The 9,944-nt window shown below is 39.8% G+C and overlaps 1 pseudogene; it reads left to right on the plus strand.

Annotated features, from left to right (window-relative positions):
• The first annotated feature begins 544 nt into the window (after positions 1-544).
• On the plus strand, positions 545-7,515 carry LOC128118662 (mitochondrial import receptor subunit TOM20 homolog; annotated as a pseudogene).
• The last annotated feature ends 2,429 nt before the right edge of the window (positions 7,516-9,944 follow it).

The raw sequence follows: 9,944 nt of genomic DNA on the forward strand, positions 1-9,944 counted from the left end.
TGAAGTAAATTGGTGATGCCAGAAGCAGACGTGTCTCATTTCATAAAAAGCTCTAAGTTAACAAAACATTTTAAATGTCATAATCTGTAGGTCTTTGCAAGGTTTGAAGACCATCTATCAATCTAAAATATATCTCTGTATGATTTGGAATGCATACCTAAAATATCTACAATTTTGATTGCTATAAATGACTAACCACTAACCTATGCTTCCTGATTATTCTATATAGTTCATAATAATAGCTTTTAAAAATTAGAACTTGGGCCGGGCGGTGGTGGTGCACGCCTTTAATCCCAGCACTCGGGAGGCAGAGCCAGGTGGATCTCTGTGAGTTCGAGGCCAGCCTGGGCTACCAAGTGAGTTCTAGGAAAAGGCGCAAAGCTACACAGAAAACCCTGTCTCGAAAAAACCAAAAAAAAAAAAAAAAAAAAAAAAATTAGAACTTGGGCCTTATCCGTCTGCAGTGGAGGTGGCGATCGGCCGGCGTGCTCCAATCGCTCTGAGCTAACCGCTGCTTGGCGGGCCTCCGCAGCCCAGCACACGCCCCAGTCGAGCAAAGATGGTGGGCGTGTGCAGTGCCCTCTTCATCGGGTACTGCATCTACTTTGACTGCAAAAGGCAGAGTGACCCCAACTTCAAGAACAGGCTTCGAGAATGAAGAAAGAAACAGAAGCTTGCTAAGGAAAGCTGGGCTTTCCAAGTTACCTGACTTAAAAGATGCTGAAGCTGTTCAGAAATTCTTCCTTGAAGAGATACAGCTTGGTGAAGAGTTATTAGCACAAGGTGAATACGAGAAGGGTGTGGACCACCTGACAAAGGCAGTCGCTGTGTGTGGACAGCCTCAGCAGCTGCTGCAAGTGTTAGAGCAAACTCCACCACCAGTGTTCCAGATGCTTCTGACCAAGCTTCCAACCATTAGTCAGAGAACTAACTGTAAGTGCTCAGAGCTTGGCTGAAGATGATGTGGAATGAGCCAGATATCAACACGATAAAATCTCAGTTAAAAGTGATTTAACCATTAGCTTGGAATCTGATCAGCTCTGGGGAATAAGGGCAAATACGCTTGTCATGAACTCTCCTACACTGAAGTCTACCAAAGTGAAAGTGTACTTTGAGTAGATCCATTGTCTGTTCTATTTATTTTTTCCAGTGAAAAGTATTTTGATAGAACTTTTCATTTTATAAATACACTGAGTTAACCAAAAAAAAAAAAAAATTAGAACTTCACCCTACATTCCAAATGAACTGCAATAAGCACAATACCTCAAATAAAAATAGAAACATACATGCAATATGTTGTAACAAAAAAATAACCTTAAATTTTTATCAGTGTACCAAAATCTTTTAAACAAGAAGAAGGTTCCCACCCCAGGTTGAGACTATCGGACAGGTTGAGTCAGTTTTGCATAGGTTCAAAGGTACTTTGTGCAGATGTTAGGAATTAAATTTAACAAAATAATTCCTCACCCTGGACTTGTGGCACAGGTTTATAAACCTTGCACCTCAGAAGCCTGAAATAAGAGGGAAAGAATTCAGGACCTGCCTGGGCTAGCCTGAGCTCAGGGTTAGCCTGAGTAATCCAGTGAGACATTGCCTCCAGATTGAAAACAACAGGGGTCAGGGGTAGAGAGCTTGCTGCACCAGCATGAGACCTGAGTTAGATCTCCAGATTCACGTTTTAAAAAGCTGGGTGTGATGACACACGCTTGTAATCTCAGAGCTGGGGAAATCAGAGACAGACAGCCCTCTGGGCTCGCTGGCCAGCCAACCTCATTGATTTCTATGTCAGGTGAGAGACCTTGTCTCAAAATATGGACAGCACCTGAGAGCAAAGATTAAAAACTAATTAATTCATGAGGCTGGCAGATGGCTCAGAGGTTAAGAGCATTTACTCCCCTTGCAAAGGCCCCAGTCTGGTTCCCAGCACCCACACTGGGCAGCCCACAATGACCTAAAACTCCAGCTCTGGAGGAATCTTACACCTCTGGCCTCCTCAGGCACCTGCACTCATGTGCACATACCCACACGAGCACACACATAGACATAATTAAAAGGAATTTAAAAATTAGATTTTAATTAATGCATGAAATGAAAACTACTAAAAACAATACACATACAAGGACACATACAAGAGATAATATGCGCCTCAGTAAGGGTAGCCTCAGAACATAATGATACTTTTTTAAGGGGAAAATGGGGCAATTTTTGCACTAAAGTATATGATCAGTTAAAAAATAAGATGAGGAAATAGCACAAAAACTGAACTGGTAAGAACACTGTAGAAGGTTGTGGACATGTGACCATATTTGTTGAGACTGGAAGGAAACTACTTACAAATCTTTCTAAAAATTAAGCATTCATTTCTAAAGTACACTGCAAAACTACAATTTCCTTCTAATTGTTAAAAAATAAATAAGGTTTTCCTAAGCATGCCGGTGGGCTGTTTTTGTCTTTTTATTATTAGTACATTAGTTCTATGCACTATAAGTTATATGCATATAACATAAGTTATATGCACTAAGCCTCCTTCCCCGTCAGCATGGCTGGGTCTTAATAAGATAGTGTCGAGGATTTTATTTTAAGCTTCAGGTAGTTGGTATAGAAAAGAGGGATTCTCATTTTTCCTGTGCTCCATGCTTTACGTATTAAGTTTTTGTTCACATGAAGAAACCCAGTCCTCTGTAAAAGAGCTAGGTTTAGGCAACAATTCAAGTGTTTGCACTTGTCTTTGAAGTGCTAACATCACTTTGGTTGAAGAGGGACTGTCTTTACCTGCAATCTGACCTTGAATAAGTTTTTAAACCTTTGAAATTTTGCTGAAGTTCCCCAAATCATATCATATTAAATATTTTCTTCTGTTAAATTTTGAGTGCATGGGTGTTTTGCCTACATATATGTCTGTGTACCACATACATGTCTGGTGCTCTCAGAGGCCAGAAGACGGTGTTCGATCCCTTCAAACTGGAGTTACAGACATTTAACTCTGCCATGTAGCAAGTATCACAAATGAACTGCTGCCATGTGGACACTGAAAACAAACCCAGGTCTCCTGGAAAAGCAGGCAGTGCTCTTAACTGTGAGCAACCTCTCCAGTCCCCAAATATTTTTCTTGACCATGAATTAATTAATTTTCAGGTTTTCCCGATGGATCCTTGGAATATCTTAAAAAAGATAATTCTCTTTACAAAATTAGAGAAATTAAATTAATTAGGCTAATTTGTTATATTTAATTACATGGGAAACATTGTTAAAAATTAAGTAATGCTATAATTTTCAGTTATTTTTGTAGGGGTGTGTTACTGTTAATGTGTCTCAGAAATTATGTAACATCCATAGAAATACAAGTTCTAGTAGAGCATCAATCCTAATTGTTATGTGTAAGTATTACATGCAAGAGTCAGGCAGAGTGGCCCAGCCTGGAGTCCTAGCTAATCAGGAGGTGTTATATACAAAAGTCAGGCAGAGTGGCCCAGCCAGGAGTCCTAGATAATCAGGAAGCTGGCAGGAGGGTCAATGCAGAGCACAAGTTTTTGTCAACATGGGCAACACAACAAGATCCACCACATAGAAGTTGTAGGTCATCAACATAAACAACTTTTCTTGCCACGTACATCATTATTCCACTCTCATCAGATCCGACCATGACCACTTTTAGTCTTGTCACTTACAGTTCAATGTTTGAGGGGTCTTTACCAAGCCACTCTCAATTTGGCATTCAAGGGCACTCATGGCAGAGACTCCGACAAGAACAGGATTCTGTAACTTTAAGATTGTTCCATTGGGCTGGGTAGGAATTCTCAGACTTCTAATGAAGAAACCAGTGGCTCATAAACATCAAGCTGATGTTTAACCCAGCAGCAAACACAATAGGAATTAAGTACCAAGGAAATGACTTGCAGATTTTCATGCTAAGTAGCCAGCAGTAAAATTATTAAGCTATGTGATTTGAATGAGCTCCACAAGATTGATCCAAGTTTAATGATCTACCATAATCTATTTAATGAACAATTCTAGGCACCTGAAGTGGGAGAGCAAGACTGGTGTTTAAGGGATGGAAATCCATGGCCAATCGTGCGCTTGGCATGTCTGCCTGGTGCTCGCTGTCTTTAAAGCTTGCAGCAGCGAAAGCTCTGTACTCTAAGGCTCACCGTGCAGAGCTGGAATGACCCAGAACATAACCAAGCATCTGTGGATGGATATGAAAGGAGGCTCCTAACCAATGTTTGGTTTGTCAAACCCTTAAGTTTGGTTGACACTATAAAAGCCTTAAGTGGTATGTTACCAGAAGCCTCATGCTTTAAACCCTCGTGGGTGGATTCATTCACCTGACGCCCGCAGAGGTTATTTCCAGTATGAGCCTTTCCCATACAAAAAGACTGGAGCTATGTAGCTGTGATAATTAGAGAATTTAATTTTCATAAACTGGGTGTGATGATACAGGCCTGGAATCTTAGCATCTGGGAGGTGGAGGTAGGAGGACCAAAACTTGAATGTCATTGTTGGCTACACAGTGGATGTGAGACCAACCTGGGCTACGTGACAGCCTGCCCCAGAAGAAAAGGATGCTTTCCCATGGAGCGCTCACAGAGAGCTCTCCAGCAACAGCAGTGCTTGTTTCTCTGCACAGTGGCATTAGGGCACACGTGTGAACCAGCTGGAGGCCACAGTCCCGGGTGTTACCAACTGATAGCTACTGCATCCACTCCTGTAACACGAATCTTAAAAGGTCTTAGAAATAAAAAACCAGGAGCCAGATATTGGGGTTAAAACCTGAGAGATCAGAAAAGCAGAAAGAAGTCAGCCACATTCTAACCTGCTTAGAGATCCTCTGCCAAAGAGAGCTACTTCCTGTATACCCATGCCTATATGCCTTTCTGTTTGCATCTCATTTCCTCTCTCTGCCCAGCTATATCACTTCCTCTTCCTGCCCAGCTCTGTTACTTCCTATCTGTCTCTACAGACCTCCAGACTGTTAGTAAACTGCTTGCAAAATGTGAGTTTTGCAACTCTGCGGATTTGGTGCCCCGGGTTTCAGCACCAAAAATGTTAGTAAACTGATTGCAAAAACTCTGGGTTTGATGTCCTGGGTTTCGGCACCAAAAATGTAGGTAAATTAGTTGCAGAATATGAGTTCTGCAACTCTGTTGGTGTCCTGACTACCTGGGGACACCAAGGTACAAGATGAGCTGTATAGCACAGCTGTGATGGCTGAAACTCCAAGGAGACAATTCAACCCTGGAGGGCGAGGTATCCTGAACACCTCGAGCTGCTCTGAACAACAGCTTTGCTCTGAAGGTGTCCCGGATACCTTGAGCTGTGTAGCACATCTCTGATGGCTGAACTGCAAGGAGACCATTCAACCCTGGAGGGTGAGGTATCCCTAGGAGAAATCAGCTCAGAGAAAAGTGTTACTTTTTAGTTCTCTCTTCAGCTCTGTCCACTGGGGACGTCTCAGCAAGGATCCTCTCTATGCCAGTGAATGAAGATCTTCACACCCAAAAAACTCTTTTGAGAAAGAGATTTATTTGGGAAGGAGGAGTCCAGGAGAGTAGCTGCCTCTACCAGGGTGGAGAGAACAGCCTTCTTTCTAACTGACTAGGAAGAGCAGTTTACACAGCAAGTCTTGGGGGTGGAGTCAACCCTGGGCTCAGGGTTCTACCATCCTGCTCTGTGATTGGTTGGTTTCACAAGTCAGTTGGCCAGGGGCAGAGATGGCTCTGATCTGACTGAGCCAAACTCTGTTTCTTTCTGCCCTGATCTGAGCCATCTTTCCCTAGTTCTGGGCTCCAGGGTCAGGGTGGGTTTCTTTAGCCAGTCCCTTTTCATTATACAGACCTTTAAGGTTAACTAGTATTGGAATTTAAGGTGTGTGCCACCACGCCTGGCTCTGTTCCCAGTGTGGCCTTAAACACCCTGCCCTCCAAGTGATGACAGGATTAAAGGTATGTGCTACCATTGCCTGGCTTCTATGTTTAATATAGTGGCTGGCTTTTTCCTCTGATCCTCAAATAAACTTTATTGGGAGACACAGATAAAACATCACCATATTTCCCCTTCTTTTTGTCTAATGAAAAGTAAAAAAAAATTATAACTAATGTAAGAAAAACTATATACAATAAGTACAATAACTATATACAATATATACAAGCAATAAATACATCAACAATATCTAATCCATTTGCATTTGACAAATTCATAGAAAATATTACATTATCTATCCTATTTTGGTAAGTCCAAAATGTACCTAATTCACTTTCTATCCTAACTTTCATTACCAACAGAAAATTATCTTATGATGTCTTTCAATTTTATACACTTTATACCTCTTTAGTGAGTTACTTTTCTGAATTGTTAACAAGGAAAACTATAACTATCTAATCTTCAATTCCCTCAGAGACCTGAGAAGGAAATAATATTACCTAGTAAAACAGGAAGTGTAAAAAGCAACTTCCAAAAAAATGTGAGTTATGACAGAAACAGCCAGCTGCCTGGACACTCACCCAAGGCTTCTCTGCAACGTTGGGGCATCATCTTTGGCCTACAGGCTTAGCATATCTGACAGACTCATCTGTGAAGCAGGATTTTCTAAAGAGCTTTCCTACCTTGTCTTGGCAAGGATTGGCAGTCCTTTGTTTTGTGTCCCGCTTGTCCATTTTGGACAGCATACTGTCAGCAGTTGATTCGAGGGCACTTTCTTGCCCAGTGACTAATTTTGCAACAGTGAAAGTTAACTCCATATGGAGTTCCTTCAGTGCCCATCATCTTCTCTGAAGTAGATTGGTGCTGGGTTCTACCATTCTGCTCTGTGATTGGTTGGACATGCAGATATGTCTCATTGTCATTAAAAAAAGAAAAAAATCTGTTATTAAAACATCTTAAATGCCATATTCTGTAGATCTCTGAAGTGTTTGAAGATGACCTGTCTATCTAAAATATATCTCTGCTTAACCTTGAAAACATACCTAATATGACTACAAGTTCAACTGTAATGACTAACTACTAATTTTCATTTCTTTATATCCTAATAGTTGGTAATAATAACTTTCAAGGATTAGCAAACTGCATTACATTGTTAAATGAACTGTAAAGGTACAATACCTTGAACAAGAATAGAAATATATGTACAATATATTCTAACAAAATCAATCTCAAATTGATATCAATATACATAATTTGTATATGAAATACAAAAATCCAATCCAATGTAAAATATTTAAAACTAGTAGTTGCCTTCTAAAAATAGATTCAGTAATCTACTTTTTTATCTGTATCATAACTATATCCTCCCTTTTTTCTTTTCAGAGTAGATTCAATAATCTACCCTTTATTCTTTTTTTTTTCCTCAGAGCTAGGACCAAATCTAGGACCTTGCACTTGCTAGGCAAGCACTCTACCACTGAGCTAAATCCCCAACCCCTATTCTATCATTTCTATTTCTTTTTTCTTTTCAGAGTAGATTCAATAATCTACCTCTTATTTATATCCTCCTTTTTTTTCTTTTTTCTTTTTTTTAAACAATAACCTTATATCTAATCTCTCTCTCTCTCTCTCTCTCTCTCTCTCTCTCTCTCTCTCTTTTATTTTATTTTATTTCATTTTTGGTTTTTCGAGACAAGATTTCTCTGTGTAGCTTTGGAGCCTGTCCTGGAACTCACTCTGTAGCCCAGGCTGGCCTCAAACTCACAGAGATCCACCTGCCTCTTCCTCTCGAGTTCTGGGATTAAAGGCATGTGCCACCACTGCCTGGCCTAATCTCCTTTTTATAGGCTTTTTCCTGACCATTAACAATATCAGCGTGTAACCAATCATCCTAAACAATGACAATTATCCAAAACCAATAGAAAGACCAAAAACCACCCAACCCACCTTTTGGGAATGTGGGCATCATGTTCTTAAAATTACTCCTGCTGTTTGGGGGCAAAGGCATCTTTAGGGGATCCTGAAATGAAAAAAATTGAGTTAATTGTAACTTCTGGGAGAGGAGGCTGTATCATTGCACAAATCTCAGCAATGTCTGCAGTAGAATACCAGTAAACAGCTTCCTCATCATGCTTTTCGCAAAGGTTTGGAAGATCAACACGTCAAAGGTGATAGCTCTTGGTTAGCGAATTAGTTCTTGGTTTGGAAGTTTTTAGCTTTGGGGATGGGAATACAGTTCAATTGGCAGAGCACTTGCCTAGCTCTCGTAAAGTCCTGGCCTCATGCACAGTTCTTCACAAACTGAGCACGCTGGCACACAGCTATTGTCTCCGCACCTCAGGAGTTCAAGGTCATTATCAGTTACAGAATGAGTTCAGGACCAGCCTGGTACAGAGGTTTTGTCAAAAAGAAGAGGGGATAGGGGAGAGAAGGCGGTGGAAAGAAAGGGAGGAAGGAATTTTCTTTTAGCTTTTTATTAAGGCAGGAAACATGAAACAGAAATTGTTTAGAATTTTCTTTGATCATCAAGGCACCACGAAGGACAAAAGAAGTCAATTTATAAGTTTTTCTCTCTTTAGAAGATAAACTTAAAACTAAGGAACCATTTTATAAAATCCTGGGAAATTTTTGTCACATTGTTAATTTCAAGGAATCAGTTGAGCATCTGTTAAATTTTTTTTTTTTACATATTTTTATTTCTTTTCTTTTTTCTTTTTGGTTTTTGAGACTGTGATTCTCTGTGTAGCCCTGGCTGTCCTGGAAGTAGCTCTGTAGACCAGGCTGGCCTCTAACTCACAAAGTTCCACCTGCCCTGCCTCCTGAGTGCTGAGATTAAAGGTGTGCCACTTGGCTACATCAGGCAATCTTACTTGGGCCTTAATCACCATCCTACTACTCAAGACCAACGGGAGTTGGATTTTTTTTTTTTTTTTTTTTTTTACAAATTCAACAAATCATTTAGTTTATTTAATATATACTTAATGTATTTTTTTTACCACCACATTTCCCCTTTTCTATTTTAATAAAAAGGAAAAAAAAGAAAAAGGTTATAACTAACAAAAGAAAAACTATATACAAAAGTACAATGACTATATACAATATATACAAGTAATAAATGTCTAAACAATGTCTAGTCCATTTGTATTTGACAAATTCAGAGAAAATAATTTCAGGGAGTTGGATTTTATTGAGCACCTGTCACATGAACTGTATCCTTTTCAGTTTCTCAGCACTATCCTCCTAGTGACTCCCTAGTCCATTGTATCGCCTCAAGACTCATGAATATTTTCATAGACCCACAGGAACTGATGCAACAAAACATGAAGAAAGATGAAAGAACTAGAAAACTAACCGGTCATTGACGTTTGAATTCCACAAATGGACGAAACAGCCATTCATGTGAAAAGCTACCTCCTTGGTTAGGACACAGTAACCTACCTTAACATGTCAACAAATTGCAAGCTGAGAGAATATTCTGGAAAAGAGCCTGAGCAGACAGGCCCTCAGTTCATGGAACTCCCAATGCCCAGAAATGGGCAAAGGTTGTACATGAGCTACAGTAAAAATGCTCCTCCTGCATGTGACATTTTGTTCTGCCTACAGATACTGACACAGATAGATGTTCCTGCAGCTTCACTTTGTATAAAGAATGTGCAAAAATGGACATTTCCAGGCTCTTCTTTTTAATAGGTATAACAAGACCTAAAGGCTAACAAGTTCTCTTTTAGAAAAAAATCCTGGGACTCTTAAATAAATTTATAATTCACTTATAAATTCATAAATTCCAATTCATTTACATTTGAAGTGTTTATCTGTAGTAGAATATTATTTTAAGGTGTGTTACTTTTGTTTATGTTGCATTTGTTTAACTCTGTGAAGCTGTGTTACTGTGCCTGTCTAAAACACCTGATGGTCTAATAAAGAGCTGAACGGCCAATAGTGAGGCAGGAGAAAGGATAGGTGGGGCTGGCAGGCAGAGAGAATAAATAGGAGAAATCTGAGAGAAGAAATCAAGGAGCCAGAAA

The sequence above is a fragment of the Peromyscus californicus genome, unplaced genomic scaffold (assembly GCF_007827085.1).
Source record: "Peromyscus californicus insignis strain IS unplaced genomic scaffold, ASM782708v3 Scaffold_22__1_contigs__length_63687245, whole genome shotgun sequence".
Taxonomy (NCBI): domain Eukaryota; kingdom Metazoa; phylum Chordata; class Mammalia; order Rodentia; family Cricetidae; genus Peromyscus; species Peromyscus californicus.